The sequence below is a fragment of the Lagenorhynchus albirostris genome, chromosome 19 (genome assembly GCF_949774975.1).
Source record: "Lagenorhynchus albirostris chromosome 19, mLagAlb1.1, whole genome shotgun sequence".
Taxonomy (NCBI): domain Eukaryota; kingdom Metazoa; phylum Chordata; class Mammalia; order Artiodactyla; family Delphinidae; genus Lagenorhynchus; species Lagenorhynchus albirostris.
Genome location: NC_083113.1, coordinates 34,274,576 through 34,299,778, shown reverse-complemented (window position 1 = coordinate 34,299,778; position 25,203 = coordinate 34,274,576). Strand labels below are relative to the sequence as shown.

The window sequence follows — 25,203 nt, the reverse complement described above, 5'->3', positions numbered from 1 at the left end:
CTCTGTCCTTAGACAACCACTAATCTGTTTTTTGTTTGTTTGCTCTTATTTTTTTTGGGGGGGTGGGGTTTTTTGTGGTTTGGGGAGTATTTTTTACTGGTTTCCAAGTGATCCTTTATTGAAATGTTTTCCTTAGTAGTTCCTAACTAGCTGGGCGTTCAACTGCACCAGTTGATGTCATCTATGACGTCATGACGGTGGTGACCAACAACACTGCAGCCATACACTGGGCAGTCCCCAGGATTTCTTGAATGGTTCCAGAGAGTTTTCTAGCTAAACGTCCATGCCACATCTGTCAGACAAAGTTGACAATCTCTTCAACAGTGATGTTTCCTATGTGCTTGATGTTTTTTGATTCTTTCCGTCTCTAGGTGGTTCCTTGAGGGCTTTGATGGCCAGGGTAGAAGTAGAAGGTACCACCTCAATCTGGGCCTGTCTGTTTTAAATGGGTAGGTCCACTATAATCCTCAGGCCCTTCATGTCACTGGTTGCCTTGGTGATGCCACCACCAAGCTTTTTTGGAGACAGACTCAGGGGACAGATATTGGTGGCCAGGGCAGACGTGGTATCAATTTCCCGACTAAGGCACCTCAAGTACACACAACTTTTGATCTTGTTGGGGTTGAACTTGAGCGACATGTTGGAGGCAGCTGGTGTCAGATAGACCTGGATGCAAAAAGACGGAAGAAAGTTGCCCCTTGGCCTGCTCTGAGATAAAAGAGGAAAGCTGCTTTCTGTTATATATTTGTTTGCACTTTCTAGAATCTTCTAGAAATGAGGTCCTGTAGTATGTACTCTTTTTTGGTCTGGCTTATGTAATTCAACATAAATGATTTTGAGATTCATCCATGTTGTTGCGTGTATCAATAGTTTATTCCTTTTTTCTGAGTTTATTGTAAGGATATAGAAAAACTAAATTGAAATGGACCATAGACCTAAATGCCAACCCATAAAACTTCTAAAAGAAAACAGGAAAAAATCATAATGGCCTTGAGTTGGGATAAGATATCTAATATAGCAGGGGTCCCCAACCCCCATGCCGTGGACCACTACTGGTCCGCAGCCTGTTAGGAACCGGGCCGTGCAGCAGGAGGTGAGCGGCGGGCAAGCGAGTTAAGCTTCATCTGCCGCTCCCCATCACTCACATTACCGCCTGAGCCATCCCCACCACCCCACCCCACCCCCTGGTCTGTGGAAAAACTGTCTTCTACAGAACCGGTTCCTGGTGCCAAAAAGGTTGGGGGCCACTGTATAGGACAACAAAAGCGTGAACTATTAATACATCAATAAATTGCACTTCATCAAAATTAAAACTTTTTCTCTTCCAAACACACTGTTAAGAAAGTGGAAAGGCGGGCTTCCCTGGTGGTACAGTGGTTAAGAATCCGCCTGCCAATGCAGGGGACATGGGTTCGAGCCCTGGTCAGGGAAGATCCTACACGCTGTGGAGCAACTAAGCCCATGCGCCCCAACTACTGAGCCTGTGCTCTAGAGCCCGCGAGCCACAACTACTGAAGCCCGTGTGCCTAGAGCCTGTGCTCTGAAACAAGAGAAGCCACTGAAATGAGAAGCCCGCGCACTGCAACGAAGAGTAGCCCCCGCTCACCGCAACTAGAGAAAGCCCACGCACAGCAACGAAGACCTAACGCAGCCAAAGATAAATAAATAAATAAATGTATTAAAAAAAAAGAAACGCCACACACTTTGAAGCAGCCAAAGGTGGTAAGGCCTGGAGTGGAAGCCAGCTTTATTTATTGTCAAGGCCAGCACATTCGTCAACTCTCCTCATTAAAATTTGCCAATTAATGAGCAGTGGCATACCCCTTAGCAAAGGTCAGCAGCAACCTAAGCAAACATCAAAAATTCAAAAAGGTACAGAGTTTGGGAAAAGTTCATTCTTCACTTAATTAACGGATCTAATTACAATCCTGACATAACAAAATGCAAAATGCGCTCTTCAAAAGACACACAGTCAAAGATTTAACAGCCCAGATAACCTTCTCCTTTGGTACAGGCTGACCCAAATGTGTGTGTGTGTGGGGGGGAATCTTAGCATACAGTCAACAGGGCTGATGAAATGGCTTTTCAAGAAATTAAAGCTTAGTAGGGTATCAGTATCCCAGAGCAACAAAGGAATTGAAAGAGAATGAAGACCCTCCCACATCCTGCAATCTGGCTGAACACAGAGTCAAGGCTTTCACTAATCTCCTTTGTTAGCAGACATCAAAGTATTTATTTGGTGACCTTTCCTGACTAGTTGTGAATAGCACTTTAGCATCCTAAAGAGTCCAGGTCTGTAACTGTTGCCTCATTTAGATGGAACCTAAGATACAATAAGATAGAATGGATATGCTGTGCTTACATTGTTTCTGAAATAGCAGGTCCAGAATTTCAAACCAGGTACCACTAACCAAAGGCTTAGAGAAAAATCACCCTGACCTCCAGCTCATCCACTCAGAGAACAACCATCTTGAGAGGGTTAGCTCCATCTCTGTCTCATGACATGGAATCAGCTTCACAGGAGACAGTAAAAACCCTGGCAACTTCAAGTTTTGATTCTGTACATGAAAATGAACAGATAGGAAGCATTAAGTCTCAAGGCTTCTCACCCTTCTCACCCTTCAAGGGTGTTCAAAACTTTTAGACAGCAAGTGGGTTTTCCACTCAGGAGTTCCTAGGTGAGAAGCACACTCGTGGATTAGAATAAACATATCACAGAGTATTATTATCTGGAAGGGGAAACCGATGCTCAGAGAGAATAAATGACTCACCTAAGACCAAACACAAAGGTAATAGTAAAGAACCCTGCAGCCTACCCTCAGCAGGGTCAGGTGTGGTAGTTCTAATCATTTCTTTATTCAACAAACATTTGTTAAGCATCTTTCATGTGTTGGGCCTTGTTTAGTCACCGGAATGAGGTTAAGTGTTCAAAACAGATATGTCCTACCCCTCATAGAGCTTCTATTCTAGTGGAGGAAGATAGACAATAAAGCAACAAATAAGCAAGAAAAATGCATCTAGGGAATTCTCTAGCAGTCCAGTGGTTAGGACTTGGCACTTTCACTGCTGGGGCCCAGGTTCAATCCCTGGTCAGGGAGCTAAGATACCGCGAGCTGCGTGGCTCGGCCAAAAAAGAAAAAAACAGAAAGAAAGAAAATGCATCTACTATCGGTGCTTATAGAGAACTAAAACGGAGGGACGTGAGAGTGACTGGGTGATCATTATAGTTGGAAGGACTGGAGAAGCTCTCCCTAAGAGGTAACATTTCAGCTGAGACTGAAGGACACAGAGAGCCATCCACGTAAAGACTAGAGACAAATGTACAAAAACAGGAGAGAAAAGTTGGTGCCAAGGACCAAGGCCACTAAACAACATCAAGAAGACCAAGGCGTCCAGAACCAAGAGAGTGAGGAGAGGGGTATAAGATGAGGCAGAGGCAGCAGGCCACGGGTAGCTATCACACACAGGACTTTGCACGTCCATCACAGGATATACGAATTTTATTACAAGTGCAACAGACTCCACTAGAGGGTTTTAAGCAGAGGAGTGATCTGAATTCTCTTCAGAAGATCATCCTAGCATATACGTAGACAGTCCAGAGTCCAGTAAGAAAATCCAGTAAGAAGGTTGCAGCAGGAGAGCAGGAAAGAGACGAGAGTGGAGGTGTCAGTGGAGATGGAGAGAGGGTAAACAGAACTTGCATGTGAATTGATGAGATGTGGGAGGAGGTGAGAAAAGAGGAGCAAAGCATCACTGGTGGGTTTGGGGCTTGAGCAACTGTTTGAGTGGTGATGGCTGATACTGGGTTGAGGAAAACAGGCCATAGGAAAGAGGCAAGTGTGGAGGTTAGCAATAGATTTTTTGGTCAAATTTGAGATGCCTAGTAGATACCGTTGTGAGATACCAGCTAGATAACTGGATAGAGAAATATACAAATCTGGGATTCTAGGAGGATGTTTAGAATTGAGGCAGCAAAGTGACAGTTACCTTCCTTAGAGATGTCACTTAAAGTCACTGGACTGGATGAGGTCACCCAGGCAAAGGGAGAATTTTTCCAAAGGAGCAGTCCACTCCACTCCTTTCCAAGAGGAGCTCTGTGCTTTTTTCTCTCCCGCACAGCTGTTCTGTGACAGTACTTGAGAACAATAAAGGAAGGGAGGCGACTCTCAGCGTCCTTGGACGCATGTTTGGAGTTGGTGCCTCTTCCTCGTAATCAAAAGGCCCTCAGAGGTGAGACGCAAAGACGCGCACTTCCTGTGATGTGCTGCCGAGCGAAAACCCTGGTCCCTACCTCAAGTCCTTCGTAAAGAAAAAGAAAAAAAAAAAATCAATCCGCTTTCACACAAAACTGTGGAGTTTTACTTACTGTGCACCTAAAGAGGGGAAAAGCAGCCGCCGCCGCGATCACTGGCGGCCTTCCCTGAGAACCCGGTGTGAGGCTGCCCCCTTGTGTCTACTAATGGGTATGACCCGCTCAGCAATCCAAAATCGGTTTCTTAATATCGCAGGGCACCGAGGGGTGGGAGAGGGAGCGTGGGAGGGAGGCGCCAGAGGGAGGGGATATGGGGATATATGTATATGTATAGCTGATTCACTCTGTTATACAGCAGAAACCAACACACCATGGTAAAGCTATTATACTCCAATAAAGATGTTAAAAAAAAAATTTCAGGGCTTCCCTGGTGATACAGTGGTTAAGAATCCGCCTGCCAATGCAGTGGACACGGGTTCGATCTTCCCTGGTCCGGGAAGATCCCACATGCCGCGGAGCAACTAAGCCCGTGCGCCACAACTACTGAGCCCGCTTTCTAGAGCCCGCGAGCCACAACTACTGAAGCCCGCTCACCTAGAGCCTGTGCTCCGCAACAAGAGAAGCCACCGCAATGAGAAGCCACACACCACAACGAAGAGTAGCCCCCGCTCGCTGCAACCAGAGAAAGTCCGCGCACAGCAACAAAGACCCAACGCAGCCAAAAATAAAAATAAATACAATAAATTTATAAAAAATTGCAGAGCACGGAGCTGCCTTTATTTCCTCTTAACTTTTTTCTTTTTTTTAGCTGTTATTGAGTGGGTAAGTTAATTGAATAATTGAATTATAATTGCTGTACAATATTATATAAGTTACAGGTGTACAACATAGTGATTCACAATTTTTAAAGGTTATGCTCCATTTATAGTAGTTATAAAGTATTGGCTATATTCCTCATGTTGTACAATACATCCTTGTGGCTTATTTTATACCTAATAGTTTGTACTTCTTAATCCCCACTTTATCTTGCCCCTCCCCACTTCCCTCTTCCCACTGGTAACCACTAGTTTGTTCTCTCTATCTTGAGTCTGCTTCTTTTATGTTATATTCACTAGTTTGTTGTATTTTTTAGATTCCACATATAAGTGACATCACATGCCGCAGTGGTCACAAACCAAAACACACCAAATGCTCCACTGCCCTTGAGATGAAGCCCTTTCCCAACTCAAGCTTGACCTTGGACCCCTGCCTGGCCCTGCCTCCCCAGCCTCTGCTCCCTATGACCATTATACTGGCTCACCATCAGTCCCACACCCCACCCACCCCTGATCACACCACAGCGCACTCTCCTGCCCTGGCCCATCTGCCCCAAATCCTCCTCACACCCTTCTTTGCCTTCAGACCTCATACTGGAAACATCCAAGCTCACTCTGGGAAACCTGCTCTGGGCCTCGAGGATGGGAGCTCCTCTGACGTATTTCTCCCATCACAGTCTTTGCCACAGCTTGTTATAACTGTTTCGTTGTCTGTCTCCCCTAGAGAATGTAAGCTCTACTTCCTAGAAATAACCACCACTTACCAGAAATCAATCCCATGCGCCCCCATTACAGGAACATAGATGAGGAAATGAGAAAGCTCCACGTGACATTACCTACAAACATCAAAACGTGGGCTTCTTAAAAACACATCTTTCCCTGTCATACAAGGTATAATTCTCAAGCAAAGATAGTGGTGGCTTCACAGATTCAGATACCTGGTGGTCCTTTAGGATACCCCAAGGTGTATGACCTTGATGTGACATATGGGTCTGATTAACTAGTGTCTCGGCTGGGATTCCTCTGAAAGCAGGGCCTGAAACAAGTTGAGTGCAGATGATGTCAGAAGCAGGGATGTGAAACGGTGGGAATAAAACAGGGAAGGAGGAAAATGAGGAATGGCTTACTGAACTGTTTACTTGCGGGTCCAGTAGAGCTCAGTGACGTCAGGGAACTTCTGAGAACCCATGTAGAAAGCACCTTATAATTGTCCATCTGAAGGGCAGAAATGTGGTGCATTTTTCAACCAACTCTTATTTTCCACTGGTGAAGGACTGCTACCTTGCATCTCTGGGCTGAGCCGATAAGAACTTGACTATCCTTTCATGGTTTTAGAAAACCACGTGAGGCAGAAAACCAGAAAGAGACCATGGCACACATGCTTGAAGAGGGATGAGGTCAGGAACAGGAACTTTCCACCCCAGCTAAGCCGAAAAAGGTGAGTTGAGGGGATGTGACCTGGGGACGACAGGCATCTGTGTCATCTAGGAAGAGTCTCATCCTGAATGATTTAGAGAAACCTTGTTCTGTAGAGCACAGGGTACCACATTTGCCATTTGCTAGCTGTGTGAGATTCAGCAAACTTCTTATCTCTCTGAATCTTAAAATTCTTCATCCATCAAGTAATTATTAATGGTAACTATAATTAAGGGCTCTTCTAAATAACAAATGTGTTAATATATGTGAGGTGCCTTGTACAAGGAGAAAAAGAAGTTAAGTTGCTATAGTATTGTTAATAAAATAACAAGAGTAATATCTCACTTGCCTCATGGATTCATATCTGTTGACTCCATTTTTGTCCTGCTCTTACTTAGTAGCATCTGTTTATTCAGACACATGCTAGTTGCCTTGGCTTGTTTCCATTCTTCCTTCTTCCTAACAAATATTTATTGAGTCTTAACTGTGCTTCAGACATTGTGCTCCCCTCAACTCTATAATTTTGCTTCCCAGACCATATTCAAGCATTCTTATCTGAAGTACTAGAAATTCGCTGTCTGCATAAATACTGCCTGCCACTAACCCCTAATCCACACCATGCAAGTATTTAAAGTCTTGCCATGTCACACTGGAAATGCAACAGATAGACCAGAACTTACATCTAATTGAGCACTGTTCCTCTTAAGTAGTCACCTTGCAAAGTTACACAATCCACCTGTCTCCCTCCTCCACCCCATGCATACATTTAGGGAACAATACAGAGTCAGCATATTATTTTTAATGTATTTGAAGACAAAAACTATTTTTGTTTCATTTGTAGGTATATGCAACAACACAAACAGAGGAGTACATAACACTAGAGACCACATCTTATTCTTCTTTGGTGACCCCCACTCCATACCTACCTAGTAACCTTTACTTTGTAAGGCAACAGTAAGTGTTAGCTACTATTTTCATCCATTTATCAAATATTCTAAGCACCTACTATAAACTAATTGATGTATTAAGACCTGAAAAAGGACACAAAGGTAATTAAAAATATGACTTATGATCTCAAGATCGCTATGGTCTAACAGAGAAGTTAATATTAAATGCCTCTACAAAAAGATCTTAGGAGAATTTTATAGATGAAGTTGAACTGAAAGGTGGGTACGATTTCAATAGACAAAACTGTGAAAGAAAGAATGCAGTACTAGCAGCAGGAGCAGCAAAAGCAAAGGCACCGAGTCAGGAAATAACCAAAAAATTCATTTAACAGTGTTAAATAATTTTTTCTCAATCAGTGGGAATAGATGGCTTGGGACACTCTACTAAGACACTGGTATAATATCAGAGGTATCTAAACAGGGGTGTTGAAACTCACTTCCCATAAACTTTTTAGTATAAATGAAGCTTGAAAATTTGAAAAATATTCATCACCAAAGAACCCTCTGGGGGAGTTGAAAAATCACCTGCCTCCAGCTGGTACTTTGCTCTGTTAATGATTTGTATACATGTGAACAAAAGGTTCAATGCTCCTATTAATTACCTAAAAAATGATTAATCTCCTCTTCCACTATGGAATTAGGGACTCAAGAGGTAGATCGTTTAAACCTCTGTATCGCAGATATCAGAAATGAGTATCCTTCCTTATACACTCACCATACTCTTCCCCAGCTTTCCTTCTGCTCCCATTCTATACACACATATAGCACACTGAGAAGAGATGAAATTCATATTCATTTTGTTTTTGCTCACATCCCAGAGGTAGAAATGATGAGGCACAAACTTTCTAAGCTAGGGCACATGTGTGGGTAATTATACCCTTTACTTCACCATCAGAAGGTCCCCTTCTCCCCACATGCTCCCATATCACTCCCTGAACATACATTTCACCTAAATTTGCCACGAAATCCTCAAGATGTTCACAACTTTTTTTTTAAATAACACTAAGCATAACCTATCTACTTTGCCTATGGTTGGGGCCTTAACTGTAATAGCCTCCAGCCTTGCAATTCACCTTCCCAGTTATGACCTCTACTCTAAACTGTAATTGGATTGTCCCTATTTTCATTGCACTGTGCAAATATCCCACCACATAAAACATTTCTCTTGGGGCACTCATCCATATTCCAATTGCCAACTTGAAGGGCTCTCTGGAAAGTTCACTTCAAATTATGTAACGCTAAAAAGAATTTAAACCAAAAAGAATAGGATAATTATTGTTTTTCTGAAAATTGTTTATAGTATCTTTGGGTTCAGGACTTACAACAATCAGCACTTGTAATGACTTAGATGAAGATGTAAAAGGTACGAACTCAGCCTTGCAAATAACACGAAGATGTGGAGAAAAAAAACTATTGAGCGAAGTACAATAAGCCACTATCTATTGACTACTATTAAGGTGCTTTATACTTAAATCACACAATTTTATCATAAAAATCCCTATAGAGTTGCTGTTGTTATTATCATACCTCTATTTCATAGAGGAAGAATTAGGCCTTATCATGTCTAGGGCACAGGTGCAAATCCACTGCAGCTGAAGTAAGGGAACAGAAAAAAAACATCTATCCCTGAGGGAAGGGGCAGGAATACATGCCAGACATAGGCTATTAGACATCTCCTCTAGCTGAGCAGGAAGACAGTAGATCCCTAGAAGACTCCACCCTCAGGACCCAGGACACAGCAGTTATCTAATACCAAGGCTTAATCAGAACAACAGAAAATATGACCCCTCCTCTGCTCTCACCACCAGGCTAACAAGCCTCCAGTAACTAATAATAGCAGTCTATTATTGGAGAGGGGCAACAGTGAAGACCTAACGCTGATGGTGGAACACATATTAAGAAAAACCCTCTGGCAAATTAGTACCCACTTTAAATACAAAGAAAAGCTAGAAGAATTTGAAGCCTGTGGTACAATGAGGGTGCATTGGTCTCCTGAAAAAAAAAAGATAAGTTATAGGTTGCATTGTTTCCTGGAAAAAAAAAAAGATAATTTAGAATCCTAAGCCTCAGTACCTCAGAATATGACCTTATTTGGAGATCAGGTCTTTACAGAAGTAGTCAAGTTAAAATGAGGTCCTTAGGGTGAGTCCTAATTCAATATGACTAATTTCCTTATAAAAGGGGAAATTTGGATACAGAGACAGACACGCATGGAGAGAAGATGATGTGAAGAGATACACAAAGAAGATAGCCATCTACAAGCCAAGGAGAGATGCCTGAAACAGAACCTTCCCTCACAGCCCTCAGAAGAAACCAACCCTGATGACACTCTGATTTAGGACTTCCAGCCTCCAGAACGATGAGACAGAAATTTGTTGTTTAAGCCATTCAGTTTGTGGTACTTTGTTACAGCAGCCCTAGCAAACTAAGACAGAGGGTAACCACAGAAAAAATAAATCCCAAACTCAACTTAACTCCTGAGTAGATTGAATCAAACACTTACTAAAGGTCCAGCAGGAGGAAAGGCATGCCAGTTTCCAAATAAAAAAAAAAAACTATTAAGTTTCTACAGTCCTAAAAAAAAAAAAAAAGTCTGGCTTTCAATCAAAAACTACTAGGCATACAAAAAAGGACAGAAAAAAAAACTGTCAAGAGACAAAGTAAGCAACAGAATCAGACTCATATATGACACAGATGTTGAAACTAACAGGGAATTCTAAATAATTATGATTAACATGCTAAAGGCTATAGTGGAAAAGGTGGATAACATGTAAGATCAGATGAGTGATTTCAGAAAAAAAAAAGAAAATTCTAGAAATGAAGATCACTGTAACAGAGATAAAGAATGCCTTCAACAGGCTAATCACTAAGCTTCACATAACTGAAGGAAAAAGTCAGTGAATTTGAATGCAGGTCAAAAGAAATTAGTCAAACTGAAACACAAAGAGAAAAATAGGACCAGAGCATCCAAGAGCTGTGGGACAATATCAAGTGGTCTAATATACACGTAACTGGAATCCCAGAAGAAGACTCCATTTCTTTTTCAGCAGAAGAGAGAGAAATGAGGCAGGAAAATATTCAAAGAAATAATAGTGAAGAATATTCCAAATTAATGGCAGACACCTGGGTTTGCAGGATACATACCAAATAAAGGTTACCTATGTATACCACGTCCAAACTTCTGAAAAGGAAAGACACAGAGAAAATATTAAAAGGCAGCTAATACGTACAATGGAATATTACTCACACATAAAAAAAGGAATGAAATATTGCCATTTGCAGCAACGTGGGTAGACCTAGAGAATACTATGCTTAGTGAAATAAGTCAGAGAAAAAAAATACTATATGATATCACTTACATGTGGAATCTAAAAAATAATACAAATGAACCTATATACAAAACAGCAACAGACTCAGACAGGGAAAACAAACTTACAGTTACCAAAGGGGACGTGGGGGTGGGAACAGATGAGGAGTGTGTGATTAACAGATACAAAGTACTATACACAAAATAGATAAGCAACAAGGATTTACTGTATAGCACAGGGAACTATACCCAATTGGGTACAGATATTAGGGGTACCTAATATTCCTATAATGGAATATAATCTGCAAAAACACCAGAATCACTATGCTATACACCTGAAACACACAATACTATAAATCAACTATACTTCTGTTTTTAAAAATATCATAGCAGCAAAGTTAAAAAAAAAAAAAGAAGCAGCTAGAGGGAAAAGACATATTACAAAGAGGAATAAATGAGAATTACAGCAAACTTCCTGTCAGAAACTATGCAAGCCAGGAGGTATCCTGAATAGCCCTGTACCTGTTAAAGAAATCAATTGGCTGCTTAAAACTTTCCCACAAAGAAAACTCAGGCTTAGACAGCTTCCACAGTGAATTCTATCAAACATTTAAGGGAAAAATAATATCACTCTACATAAAGCTTTCCAGAAAACTAAAGAGGAAGGAACACTTCTCAACTCATTCTATGAGTACAACGCTACTTTGATACCCTGCCAAAGACATTAAGAGGGACTTCTCTGGTGGTCCAGTGGATAAGACTCCACACTCCCAATGCAGGGGGCCCGGGTTCAATCCCTGGTCAGAGAACTAGATCCCACATGCATGCCACAATGAAGATCCCGCGTGCCACAACGAAGGTCCACGTGCCGTGACTAAGACCAGGGCACAGCCAAAAAGAAAATAAATATTTCTTAAAAAGACATTAAGAGAAAAGAAAGCTATAGAACAATATCCCTCTTAAGCACTGACCAAAAAATCCTCATCACTAAATAAATCCTCATTCACTAAGATATTAGTGAACCAGATCAACAATAAATCAAAAGGAAAATACATCATGACCAATTAGAATTATCTCTTGATGCAGAGCTGATTAAACATTTGAAAATCAATATAATTTACCACATCAACAGACTCAAGAAGAACTATATGACCAACTCAATAGATGCAGAAAAAGCCTTTAAAAAATTCAAAACCTCTCATGATACAAACTCAGCAAGCTGGGAATACAAGGGAACTTCCTTAAGCTGACAGTTAATGTTCTAGTGGTGAAAGGCAGATTGCCTTTCAGATAGGGAAGAAGGAAAGAATTCCACTCTTGCCACTCCTATTAAACACTGTACAGAGGACCATAAGAGATATAGTAAGAAAAGTAAATAATAGGAATACAGATTAGAAAGGAAGAAATGAAATTCTTTTTTACTGATGACAAAGTTGTATACATAGATAATCCCAAGAATTTATCACACACACACCAAAAAAACCCTAATAGAACTAATAAGTGAATTTAGCAAGGTTGCATGATACAAAGTCAATGTACAAATATTGATATCCATTGTATTTCTATATATTAGTAGTGAACTATTAAAACTTTAATTTTGTAAAAAGTCACTCACAATAGCAGAAAAAAACATGCATTATTCAAAGATAAATCTTATTAAGGATACAAGTTATATGCTGAAAAATATATAACACTGATGAAAGAAATTTTTAAATACCTGAATAAATAGATACATATACCAGGTAAATAGATTAGGAGATTTAATATTGTTAAGATGTCATCCTCCCCAAACTGATATATAGATTCAACACAATTCCAAGAAAAATCTCATCAGAAAGTTTTGTAGAGGCAAATAAGCTGATTTTTTAAATCACATGCAATTATAAAGGCATCAGAATAGCCAAAATAATTTTGAAAAATAAGAACAAAGTAGGACTCATACTACTTGAATTCAAGATCTACTATAAAGATAAATAGTCTATGCAATATGATATTGAAGACAAAGAATAGATATTTAGATCAATGGAAAAGAATAGGAAATCCAGGGCTTCCCTGGTGACGCAGTGGTTGAGAGTCCGCCTGCCGATGCAGGGGACATGGGTTTGTGCCCCGGTCCGGGAGGAACCCACATGCCGCGGAGCGGCTGGGCCCATGAGCCATGGCCACTGAGCCTGCATGTCCGGAGCCTGTGCTCCGCAACGGGAGAGGCCACAACAGTGAGAGGCCCGCGTACCGCAATAAAAAATTTAAAAAATAAAAATAAAAATAAACGTTTCTCTGCTCCAAACCCGACGTTTCAGTTTGTTTGACCTCAGTGTCCGCTGGACACACGAACTTGAGTTCCAAAACAGTACTGTTTCTCTTAAACCTTAGAACAAGCATATAAAGTACCTACTTTACATGGTAATCATATCCCTATTTTACAGATGGAGCTGCTGAGATCTGAAAGATCAATTAACTATCCCAAAGCCACACAGCTGATAAATGATAGTCACATTTTATCAGGTCTGCCTGACTCCAAAGACCAGGTCTTTAACTAGTATGCTGGTAGTTCTCAACTGAGGGTGACTTTGCCCACACACCCTGCACCCAGGTGACATTTAGCAATGTCTGAAGATATTTTTGGTTGTCACAACTAGGGGCAGAGGGGATGCTACTGGCATCCGGTGGGTGGAGGCCACAGGTGCTGCCAAACATCCCACAGGGGGCAGGACAGCCTCCCACAGCAGAGAATTATCCAGCACAAAATGTCAACAGTGCCAAGCTTCAGTGACTCTGCATTACGCCATGGCAGGTATGGAAGAAAAGTTTCAGGTTGAGGCACTATTTTGCTTCAGTGGGGCCTCTCTCCATGGTCCACAGTCTTAGTCCTGGTGGCATGCCTTTCCCAATATTAATGACATAAGCCTAGGGTCACCATGTGTCTGATTTTTGCCCTTTGGAAAAAGAGGAAGCTGGGGTGGGTGTTACAGAGGCAACTTTTAAAAATACACCATGGGATGACTGTGTTGAATTGAAAGACAGATTTTGGAATGTGTGACCCCAGTTAACGAAGGCAATACACAGAGCCCCTAACTGTTCTATCAGGCAACATGAAGCACTGAGCCCCGGGGGCAGGCACAGGGATGGGAACTATGTCCCCATTATCCACAAAGTGAACATTTTCTTAACAATAACACAGTGATTTCAGAAGCAATTTTAACAACAAAAATGTTCCCCCAAACTCTAGAGCTTTTCTGATTTTTGTCAGCAACAAAAGAAGACAGCTTCCAAAAGCAGGCTGTATCTCTGAATATTAAAACTCCCACCTCGGGAAATTTTTTAAGCCTTCAGACAACCCCTTTTAAAGTTATAAATGAAAGTCACTCAGCAGACTATAGTGCTCATGGGCCCCTTTTATCTACTGAAGAAAGACAACAGAGTGAAAACTCGGGAGTCAAAGACCAAATTACTGACCTTGAGTCACCTTCCACACCACGTCTGGCCCAACCAAGATAGGGAGTTGAAAGGTTTAACTAGACCAACAGCAAATGATGTAATTTGATGATATAAAGAAATCCATCAAGGGAGAATAAATGACTAGATCATATTATTCACAGAGCTCTCTGCATTTAAAAAAGAGCCTTGATTTGCCTTCAGCTAAGTTCTTTCATGCAAAAAATCAACCATTCCACTTTCCCCTCCTGTCCAGAGAACAAGCAATTCCATAGCCAAAGAACTGGTCCACTGGAGCTTGGACTGTCCTAATTCATTTATTATTTATCTGCCTAGAGCTCCATGAGTGAACCCCTACATCACTCCCCCAGCTCTACTGCTCCCATTTCCTTTTTCTATGATGGTTATTATTATGCCACACCGATACCTATTCATCCACATCTTCATTATGAATTCCTGTGTTCCTTCACCCCAACTGTATTTCCCATGCGAGCCAACTATGAAACTTTCAGAATTGCCACCAAATCCAAGCATCAAGGATGTAACGCCCAAAACTGACACAGCAAGGATGCACCACAGCACTTTGTGGCATTTCCCCAGGACTCACAGACTGCTGTCATCATACTCAAATCTGCTTCTTTCTGCCTTATTGTCTCCCTAACTCTTAACTATCAGTATTAACTGCTCATTCTCATTATATTACCTGGCACTGTACTAGGTGTTTTAAAAATACAGTTTTATCCCACAGAGAATACTACAGGTATCTTCACTGGAAACTTTCACCAAATATGTAAGGAAGATATAATTCCCATTTTACACAAACTCATTCAGGAATAGACGGGGAAAGAATGCTTCCTAACATTCTATGTAGGTAGCAATATTCTGATACCAAATACAGATGAAGGTAAAAGAAAAGTATTCTAGAGACCAATAGCTCTCATTAACATATGCAAAACTTCTCACTAAAATTTTAGCAGATCAAATACAACAATATGCTTTTTTAAAAAAGGTTACTATATCCAAAACAAGTAGGCTTATCCTAATGGAAGCCTACTTTAACATTATAAAATATATCACTGTAATTCACCATTTACACAGACTAAACAGGGAAAACCATATGTTCATCTCAATATATTTGACAAAATCTACTGGGAAAGGCAAAGAGTTGTAGAACTGCGAAGTGGACATGAACAAAGAGTGCTATTCCAGAGACCTAATAATCTTTTTAAACAGAAAGATGAAAAACCTCTTTTTCATCTCTAACCCATAATTTTGGCTTTGTATAAAGATGCTGGAATCCTGCTATCTCAGATGGAAATATTTTGAGGTATACACACCCAAAATAATACTGGAATCCTGCCGACTTAGAGAGACTTGAGTCTCCGTGTTAAAATCACATGGACTTGTAGAAAATCACAATGTGACACCCAAACTGCATTTGTGGACTACCTGATACTTCTGATTTTCTGCTTTTTGTCTCAAATCTCTGTATCCACAGGAACAAGCCAAGTCCTTTACAAGTTATATATGCTCAACAAGTGTTTGCTGAACTAAATATTGAATAAAGCTCTTAATATAAAAAAATAAAATAAATAATAATAATAAAATTAAAAGTACAGTTTTACTTAGTCCTTGCACCAACCCATGAGATAAGTATGATCACCTCTATACTACAGATGAGAAAGCTAAGGTTAGTGAGTTTTCGTAACATATAAAAGATAACATAAAAAGTAAGTGGCATATTTAGTCCTAAGTATATCTGACCTCAAAAATCATCTTTACTACACAGCATGCAAGATTTGTGGATGAAAACTCTAAATTCATTATCAGTAAATATTACCAAAAATAAGATGAGGGCTAATTTTGTCTTTCTTAAATATTCTCTATATTTTTCAATATATAAAATTGGGTATACAAGATAGAGTAACAGAGAAGGGATTTACCCTTACATCAAAAATAACCTTAGGGCTTCCCTGGTGGCGCAGTGGTTGAGAGTCCGCCTGCCGATGCAGGGGACACGGGTTCGTGCCCCCGGTCCAGGAAGATCCCACATGCCGCAGAGCGGCTGGGCTCGTGAGCCATGGCCGCTGAGCCTGCGCGTCCGGAGCCTGTGCTCCGCAACGGGAGAGGCCACAACAGTGACAGGCCCACGTACCGCAAAAAATAAAAAAATAAAAAAATAAAAAAAAATAACCTTAAACAGATGAAATATATGAAACAAAAGTTTTCAAGACCCTGGACATCAGGCAACAAAGGCAGTGATCCCTGAGAGATGGGAAACAAATAAGGGGAGCCCTATGGTTGCTTCAGTGTAGTCTAGCAAGAGAGTGTCCAGGGACTTCCCTGGTGGTGCAGTGGTTAAGAATCCACCTGCCAATGAAGGGGACATGGGTTCAATCCCTGGTCTGGGAAGACCCCACATACCGCAGAGCAAGTAAGCCCACATGCCACAACTACCAAGCCCACGTGCCACAACTACTGAAGCCCCGCACCTAGAGCCCATGTTCCACAACAAGAGAAACCACTGCAATAAGAAGCCCGTACACTGCAACGAAGAGTAGCCCGTTTGCCGCAACTGGAGAAAGCCTGGTGCAACAACGAAGACCCAACGCAGCCAAAAATTTTAAAAACAAATAAATTGATTAATTTAGAAAAAGAGAGAGAGAGAGAGTGTCCCCACAGGGAGGGGAAACCAGGCAGAACCTAGCAGACTCCCTGAGTTGAAGAGACAAATCTAAGAGTCTAGTGAGACCAAAGTGGCTAGAGTTCACAGCACCAGCAAGGAGGGAGGTGCACAGAGAACTCCAGACACTGCAGAAGGTGCCCTTTAAGTATTTAATGAGTACTGATCAGTGCATATGTGTGAGAAAACTACCCATCAGGAAAATAACCATCCAAAAAGATTAAGTATCCATTGTTCAAACAGAGCTAGGTATAGTGCCTAACCCCACAAGCCAGACTAGAATACCACATGACTCACAGGTCACTGAGTAGAGTACACAGTAGGGTCTTGCTTCAGTCGTGGAAAATAATCATCCCTAGAGAGCTCTGTTCAAGTCCCACCTAATATTTCTTCACAGCTATAACCAAAAGGATCAAATTTCTTCCAAGTAACTTAAACATGTCCCAGAACAAACCTCAAAAAGATTTATAGGGATACAAAAATATCTAGCACTCAGTAAGGTAAAATTCACAATGTCTGGCACCTAATCAAAAATTAACAGACATGCAAAGAAGTAAAAAGATACAACCATAATGAGGAGGGTGATTAAAACAATTGGTATATATGTATTCCATATGTTCAGAATTTGAAGTACAGGTGTGAAAGATATAAGAAGACCCAAATCAAACTTCAAGAGATGAAAAATACAATTATGAGATAAAGAATAGACTTGATGGGAGTAATGGCAGATTAGACACTGCAAAGAAAATATTAGCGAACTTAAAAACACAGGGGACCTCCCTGGTGGTCCAGTGGTAAAGAATCCACCTTTTAATGCAGGGGACGCAGGTTTGATCCCTGGCCAGGGAACTAAGATCCCACATGCTGCAGGGCAACTAAGCCCATGTGCCACAACTACTGAGCTCGTGTGCCACAACGAGAGAGCCCACGTGCCGCAAACTACAGAACCAAGAGCTCTGGACCCTGAGAGCCACACCTACAGAGCCCACGCACCCTGGAGCCTGCGTGCCACAACTAGAGAGAGAAAACCCGCATGCCACAACTAGAGAGAAGCCCATGTACCACAACAAAGAGCCCATGCAGCAACAAAAGATCCCGCATGCCTCAACGAAGATCCCACGTGCCGTAACTAAGATCCAACGCAGCCAAAAAAAGAAAAAAACAGCAATAGAAACTATTCAAAATGTACCATTGGAAAAAAAAATGTAACACTGAGAGGAAAAAGAACACAATAAAATTAAAACTGCATCAGTGAGATGTGGGACAACTTCAAGCGTCCTAATATATGGGTAGTTGTAGTCCTACAAAAGGGGGGTGAGAGAGAAAAAATATTTGAACAAATTACAGTCAAAAACTTTCAAATATGACAAAAACTGTAAACCCACACATCCAAACCCAAATGAACCCCAAGCACAAGAAAAATTAAAAAAAAAAAAAACTATACCAAGGCACATAATAATCAAATTACTGGAGTTCCCTGGTGGTGCAGTGGGTAAGAATCTGCCTGCCAATGCAGGGGACATGGGTTCAATCCCTGGTCCAGGGAGATGCCATATGCCACAGAGCAACTAAGCCCGTGTGCCACAACTACTGAGTCTGCACTCTAGAGCCCATGAGCCACAACTACTGAGCCTGCATGCCACAACTACTGAATCCTGCGCCTAGAGCCCATGCTCCGCAACAAGAGAAGCCACCACAATGAGAAGTCCATGCACTGCAACAAAGAGTAGCCCCCACTTGCCACAACTGGAGAAAGCCTGTGCGCAGCAATGAGGACCCAACACAGCCAAAAATAAATAAATAACATAAATTTATTTTTTTTAAATCAAATTACTCACACTGTTGGTAAAAAGAAAATCTTAAATTCAGCTAGAGAAAAAAGACATGTTATGTAGAGAGGAACAAAGATAAGGATGACAGCAGGTTTCTCATCAGAAACAACACAAGGGAGAAAACAGTAGAGCAACACCTTTAAAGTACTGAAAGAAAAAACTGTCATAAAAGAATTCTAGGGGCTCCCCTGGCGGCGCAGTGGTTGAGAGTCCACCTGCCAATGCAGGGGACGCGGGTTCGTGCCCTAGTCCAGGAAGATCCCACATGCCGCGGAGCGGCTGGGCCCGTGGGTCATGGCCGCTGAGCCTGCGCATCCAGAGCCTGTGCTCTGCAACGGGAGAGGCCACAACAGTGACAGGCCCGCGTACCACAAAAAAAAAAAAAAGAAGAATTCTAAGGGGCTTCCCTGGTGGTGCAGTGGTTGAGAGTCTGCCTGCCAGTGCAGGGGACACGGGTTCGAGCCCTGGTCTGGGAGGATCCCACATGCCGCAGAGCGGCTGGGCTCGTGGGCCACAACTGCTGAGCCTGTGCGTCTGGAGCTTGTGCTCCGCAACGGGAGAGGCCGCGGCGGTGAGAGGCCCGCGCACCACGATGAGGAGTGGCCCCCGCTCGCCACAACTAGAGAAAGCCCACGCACGGAAACGAGGACCCAACACAGCCAAAAATAAATAAATAAATAAATAAAATTTTTTAAAAAAAGAATTCTATACGTAGCAAAATTGTCTTTCTAAATAAAAGCAAATCAACATGGATGAACCTTGAAAACATTATGCTAAGTGAAAGAAGTCAGTGACAAACGTCTATAGATACTATTTTATTTATACAAAATGTCCAAAATAGGCAAAGCTATACAGACAGAAAGTAGATGAGTGGTTGCTTAGACTGGGGGGTGGGGGAGGTAAAAGCAGGTGATTACTAAACTAGAATAACAAAACAAAGAGTCACAGCTAATAAAGCCAACAAAGGAGATAAAAATAGAATCATAAAAAATAATCTGAAAAAAAGGCAGAAAAATAAAACAAAGAACAGATGAGACAAATAGAGAACAATTTGAAAGATGATAGGGTTAAACCTAACCAAATGAGTAATTACATTAAATGAAAATGATTCAAATATTCCAATTAAAGGCAGAAATTGTCAGATTTATAAAAAGCAAGACACAACTAAAGATAAACAAATAGATCAATGGAATAGAATACAGTCCAGAAATAGACCTATACATGTATGGAAAAATCAGTTGATTTTTTTACAATGATACTAAGACAATTCATTGAAGAAAATAATCTTTCAACAAATGGAGATGGAACTATTGTATATCCATATACAAACATAACAAAAATAATTTTGATCCATATCTTATACCATATACAAAAATTAACTCATTTGAACACAAATATAAAACTGAAACTTCTAGAATAATACATAGGAGAAAATACACTGGATTAGACAAAGACTTCTTAGCTACAATACCAAAAGCACAATCCATAAAAGAATAAATTGATAAATTGAACTTCATGATAATTGAAAACTTTTGTTCTTAAAAAGTCACTGTTAAAAGAATTAAAAGAGAAGCCACAAACTAGGGGAAAAATTTTGCAAAGTATATATCTGATAAAGGACTGTTTCCAGAACATTTTTTTTAACTCTGAAACCTCAAAAAATAAGAAAACAAACAACTCGATTTTTTAAGTGGGCAAAAGAGTTAGACTCTTCAGCAAAAAAATATACATATATATATGAATGGCAAAGAAGTATAAAATGATGCTCAATATCATTATTTATTAAGAAAATGCAAAATTAAAACCACAATGATATAGCACTACACACTTTAATTTGATGGCTTAAATTTAAAAGATTGACCATACCAAGTATTTGGTGAGGTTGTAGAGGAACTGGACCTCTCATACACAGCGGTGGTAATGTAAAATGGTACAATTGCTTTGGAAAACAGTTTGGCACCTTCTTAAAATATTAAACGACATCTACCATGTGATCCAGCTATTCCACCCCTAGATATTTATTCAAGAGAAAAGAAGAGCTATATACCTACAAAGACTTATTCAACAATGCTCACAGCAATTTTATTTGTGAGAGCCAAAACTGGGAATAATCCAAATGTCCATCAACAGGTAAATGGATACAACAACTGTGGTATATCCATACAACAGAATACTACTTGGCAATAAAAAGGAATGAACTATTGATATACACAACATGAATGAATCTCAAAATAATCATGCTAAATTAAGGAAGTCAGACTAAAAAAATTTTTTAATTAAAAAAACATATTGTGTCATTCTATTTATATAAATTCTAGAAATGCAAAATGATATAGTGATAGAAAGCAGATCATTGGTTGGGGGGAAGGGGGAGCAACCAGGATGATGAGGGACAAGAAGGAAGAATTTTAAAGGGAAACAAGAAAAATACAGGTCATGAATGATATGTTTACTACCTTGATTGTTAGGTTCACAGGTGTATACATAAGTCAAAATTTTTTAACTTACAAACTATAATATGTGCCACTTATTGCACATCAATTATGCCTCAACAAAAATGGGCACTTGCAATTTTATAATCATAAAGCATTAAAAACATATCTTAATAAATCCAGAGAGATATCTAAACTAGTGGGAATTTCAGTTGCTATAATAAGGGGAGATATTTTAGGGGAAGTGGAATCTTCAGTTCCTATAAGATATCAATCTGAAAATCCAGCATGGCTAAAATACCTCATGGACCAGACCAAGCTGGTGATAATTGCCTATTTGTCTTGTAAGTACAAATAGGAGTAAAATCTAAAATGAAAATCTACCGAATTTCAAGAGATTTATTTCAACCATTCATACAAGGACCCTTCTCCTCTTGAGACCGTTAAACAGGGCTCCTTCAACACTGACTCATAAATCTGGGATGAAAAAAAAAAACTTATTTCAATAGATAATGCTTCATGCTAATGTTTCTTTTCAATCACCAAGTGAAGGTCCATCACAATCGTAAGGACTCCCACAAATCATTTCACTAGGTGTTGGGGTCTACTTAAAAGCTGCCAGCCAGTGAAACCTCCTGTAATCAATTTCACTCATCTTTGAGCACTTCAAGATTGTCCTTTTAGCACTCAGGTTTGTAAGCCAAACCACAATGATTACCAAAGATTCTACGACTGAAGTGCCTCTCTGTTCAACTACTGATCTTCCTCGACTTACAAGGATTACCTCCTGATAAACGAAAGTTGAAAATATAACAAACAGAAAATACATTTAATATACGTAACTTACCAAACATCATCACTTAGCCTAGCCTACCTTTAACATTCTCAGAACACTTAGCCTACACTTGGACAAAATCATCTAACACAAAGCCTATTTTCCAATGAAGTGTTGAATATCTCCTGTAAGGTACTGAATACTGTACTGAAAGTGAAGAACAGAATGGTTATAAGTGTATCAGTTGTTTACCCTGGTGATCACATGCCTGACTGGGAGCTGTGGCTCGCTGCCACTGCCCAGCAGCACAAGTGAGCATTATACTGTGTATTGCTAGCCCAGGAAAAGAGTAAAATTCAAAATTATAAGTACGATTTCTACTGAACGCATATCACTTTTGCATCATCGTTAAGTCTAAAACTCATCAGTTAAACCATTATAAGTTGAGGACAGTCTTATTTAATTGCATGTGCCACAAGAGAAACTGCACAAGAGAGTGGGCATGCAACCCCTCCTCAAGACTATAGAGAAGAAACAGACATTTTGAAATTCTATATTCTTGCTTTAAAAGTTGATATTCTCTTTCTGGGGAGAGTGGGGAGGAAAAACAAGTAACTAGCTATATTGAAATCCTTTGGGAAAACGAACCAGGAACCAGAAGAGGGACTTTTACTTTTTACTTTACATCTTACAATATTTTTTTGAATTTTCTACTCTTGACACGTATAACTCTTTTAAGTCAGCAGAGGGTATCTTGGTGTTAGATTTAAGATCCTTCTGTATTCATTTCTATAATCCTCTGTGTTCAATCTTTTAATAAAGGTAATTTTTAATAATGTTCATCCTCCATTGTTACTGGGTCCATTCAGAACCAGGAGGAATAGAGATCTTTTAATCCAAGACTTTCATTTTACAGATGGAAAAAGTGATGCTCAGACTAGAGAAGCTGTCTGCCCAAGTCTCCACACAGTAACTGGTATGGCCAACTCAGGGACTAAGTCCTCTTCTTTTTTTTTTTTTTAACATCTTTATTGCAGTATAATTGCTTTACAATGTTGTGTTAGTTTCTGCTGTATAACAAAGTGAATCAGCTATATGTATACATATATCCCCATATTCCCTCCCTCTTGCGTCTCCCTCCCACCCTCCCTATCCCACCCCAGACTAAGGCCTCTTAACTTTCAATGCTTTTTACCAAATTTCCATTCTATACTTACATATTAAGATTCCACAGTAAGCTTTTTAAAACTCTAAGTACAGCAATATTCTGGATGCCACACCTTGAAAGAAAAGGTACCAAAGTGGAAAACTATCAGATGAGAAGTAATTGAGGAGATTTAAGGAGACTAATGAATCATGTGGAAGTTTTATTGTAATGCCTGAATTTCTTTAAAACAACATCATGGGGACAAGGTGGGGAACATGTTCTGTGTGGCTCTAGAAAGAAGAACTAGGTCCCATGGGAGATAGTCCAAGAGGGCAAATGCTTGTGGTCCAACTATCCACAATGGAGTGTCGTGTGTGTGTGTGTGTGTGTGTGTGTGTGTGTGTGTGTGTGTGCAGTGCGTTGGGCAATAATGTGTCAGCTACGCTGGAGAAAGAGACAGATGTGAGAAGAAAGATAACCTAGATGCACTTCGAGGTCTTTTCCCCTGGGGCCCAGGGGAGACTTGTATACACTATGGTCACGCCTTAAGTGCAGGCCACCTTATTAGATCATTCTCTCCCTTGCCTCGTTTCATGTGGAAGACACTGACTCATCCCCGACCATTCTCCGCATGAAATAAATGAATTACACTCGGCTTCACAGGATTAAAGCTTTAAATCAGCAGTGACGATTACTGGACACAGTGGCCACTGGGCTCCACAAACAGCCAAGGAGCAGAACCCCCAAACAGAGCTAGACCAAGTTCGGAAGGTTAGGTGGCCTATTTGGTACGTCCCAATCTTTCCATTTCATTACCCTATCCGTCTCACTGGGTTTTTAGTGGTTTTACTTTTGTCTGTTTTCTTGTTTGTTTTGCCTTCATTTCAAAGCATCCTGTCTGTTCAAATAGCAGCAAAGCAGTTAAACGACCTTAAACAGCCAAAGGGTACTGGATCTTTGAAGTAACAGTAAACAAATACAGCTTCTAAACTTCCTTAGGGTAAGACCACCCTTGTTATCTTCTTCAAGGAGTGAAGTGAGAGGTGAGAATGAACAGAATAAGAAGTGGGCTGAACACTGAGTATGCTCAAAAAAGACTATTTTATGCATTTCTTCATTAATTTATTTACCCATGTAATGGGTAACGTGTGTAAAAAAAAATCATGTGTGAAGAACATATGAGCTTTGACCAGACAGACAAGGTCTTTGAACCTTGGGAAAGTGACTTACCTCTGAGTCTCAAGTTCGTCAAGTGTAAAATGGGAACAATAATAAATTTCTCCTGATCTTCAGATTCATACATTGAGCTAGTTGAAAGCATCCTTACTTAAATGATACCTAAGTCCCTCAAACTCAGCATGTTTAAACCTCTGTGAACCTATACGACCTTCCAGAGTTCTCTGTTCCTCGTTGCATCACCACACGCAGAGCCATAAATCTAGTCATACTAAATACATCACTTCTTCCTCACCCACCCACATGGATCCATTCACCAAAGTCCTCCCATTTAAAAAGGAGTATTACGGGCTTCCCTGGTGGAGCAGTGGTTGAGAGTCCACCTGCCGATGCAGGGGACGCAGGTTCGTGCCCCGGTCCAGGAGGATCCCACATGCTGCGGAGCGGCTGGGCCCGTGAGCCATGGCCACTGAGCCCGTGCGTCCGGAGCCTGTGCTCCGCGGCGGGAGAGGCCACAACAGTGAGAGGACCACGTATCGCAAAAAATAAAATAAAAAATAATAATAATAAAAAGGAGTATTAGGACTTCCCTGGTGGCGCAGTGGTTAGGAATCCGCCTGCCAATGCAAGGGACAGGGGTTCAAGCCCTGGTCTGGGAAGATCCCACATGCCATGGAGCAACTAAGCCCGTACACCACAACTACTGAGCCTGCGCTCTAGAGCCCATGAGCCACACTACTGAGCCCGCCTGCCACAACTACTGAAGCCCACGCTCCTAGAGCCCGTGCTCCGCAACAAGAGAAGCCACCTTAATGAGAGGCCTGTGCACTGCAACAAAGAGTAGCCCCTGCTCGTTGCAACTAAAAAGAAAGCCCACGGGCAGCAACGAAGACCCAATGCAGCCAAAAATAAATAAATAAATAAATAAATCTTTTTTAAATGCTAAAAAAAAAAAAGTGATAAAATTCTTAGAAAATTATAGTATG

At 40.7% G+C, this 25,203-nt stretch overlaps 1 long non-coding RNA gene and 1 pseudogene across 3 annotated transcripts in view; both read right to left on the bottom strand.

Moving 5' to 3' along the window:
- Nucleotides 1-25,203, bottom strand: part of LOC132510275 (uncharacterized) — a 119,334-nt gene that overhangs the window by 59,429 nt on the left and 34,702 nt on the right. The window lies entirely within an intron of this gene.
- Nucleotides 143-708, bottom strand: LOC132509983 (large ribosomal subunit protein uL11-like; annotated as a pseudogene).